The 1,449-nt window shown below is 40.4% G+C and overlaps 1 pseudogene; it reads left to right on the top strand.

Moving 5' to 3' along the window:
• The first annotated feature begins 591 nt into the window (after positions 1–591).
• Positions 592–870, top strand: LOC129522714 (60S ribosomal protein L37a-like; annotated as a pseudogene).
• The last annotated feature ends 579 nt before the right edge of the window (positions 871–1,449 follow it).

Here is a 1,449-nt window from a genome sequence, read left to right as displayed (position 1 = left end):
AATTGATTGCACTGACAGCACATGCAACATCTACATTTAAATTATTAAACATCACTAATGTTCTAGAATCTTCCCTCACCATCACAAAAGTCAGGACCAGGCTGCTTTGCAAGGTCTCAGTGATGATTCATCTTAGACCTAATTACAGAGACACAGAAGCAAAAATTTGGTCTCACCGTACTGCTCTAGGTCCTGCTGCTGGAGTGATCCGTCTGGGTTAAAAGTAATACCCTCCATAACAATTCACGGACACTAAAGGCAAATGCCATCCACATTTCCTAGTTGGCAAGAATTTGTGGGAATTTGAAACATTTCAGGTTTAAAACAAGACTCGATGTAATGTCAATATTTAGATGGGCCACACTGTAAGCTGGGAGCTTACAACACAGCTGGCCTGTGGAAGTACTTTACACATATTCTACCAACAACTCTTTGAGATACTTATGAGTAATATTCCTATTTTATTGAGGAAATAATTGAAGCATAGTGAAGTTAAGTAATTTGATTAAGGTCAGGGAAAAACTGGACATATTCATTAAGATAATGTGAGCTACTTCTTCCTCTCTGGGCTCAGACCTGGTTGGCGGCAACATGGCCGAATGCACCAAGAAGGTCAGAATTGTGGGTAAATATGGGACCCATTATGGGGCCTCCCTCAGGAAGATGGTGAAGAAGATTGAGATTAGCTAGCACGCCAAGTACACCTGCTCCTTCTGTGGCAAGACCAAGATGAAAAGGCGAGCAGTGGGCATCTGGCACTGTGGCTCCTTGCATGAAGACTGTGGCTGGTGGCGCCTGGACCTACAACACCACTTCTGCTGTCACAGCAAAGTCAGCCATCAGAAGACAGAGGAGTTGAAAGACCAGTAGAAGCTCTGCCATTTGGAACATTGCTAGGCTATAATAAATGGGTTAATTTATATATATATATATATATATATATATATATATATATACATACACACACACATACACATATATATGTATATGAATGATAATGTGAGCTACTATAAAGAATAAACTCATAGCTCTTAGTGACTGAAAATAGAGTATTTCCCACATAAAATCCATATGACTGATTGGTGGGAAGTCCTTCTCCACGTAGTGCTCCCAAGATCCAGGTCCTTCTATGTTGTGGTTCTAGAATCTTTCACAAGTGGCCTCCAAGGTCGCTATGATTTCCATCTTGGGGAGGCAGAAGGGGAAAGAATGTGAAGAATTACACAGGTTTTATGAGCAAGACCAGTGTGCATAGTATTTATGTTAATATTCATTATCAAACCTGAGTTATGGCCATACCAGAATGCAAGGGAGGCCAGGATGTAGAATCAAGTTGTGTGTCCTATTTTTAGCCCAGTTTCCCATAGAACTGAATCTTTTGACCAACACTACTATCATTTAATTTGAATTAAAAATGCAGTTGATCTGGGCACCTGGATGATTCAGTCT

Source organism: Nyctereutes procyonoides, unplaced genomic scaffold (genome assembly GCF_905146905.1).
Source record: "Nyctereutes procyonoides isolate TBG_1078 unplaced genomic scaffold, NYPRO_anot_genome, whole genome shotgun sequence".
NCBI classification, from domain to species: domain Eukaryota; kingdom Metazoa; phylum Chordata; class Mammalia; order Carnivora; family Canidae; genus Nyctereutes; species Nyctereutes procyonoides.
Note: the sequence above shows the minus strand (reverse complement) of the source record. Positions and strands in the feature narration are given on the sequence as shown.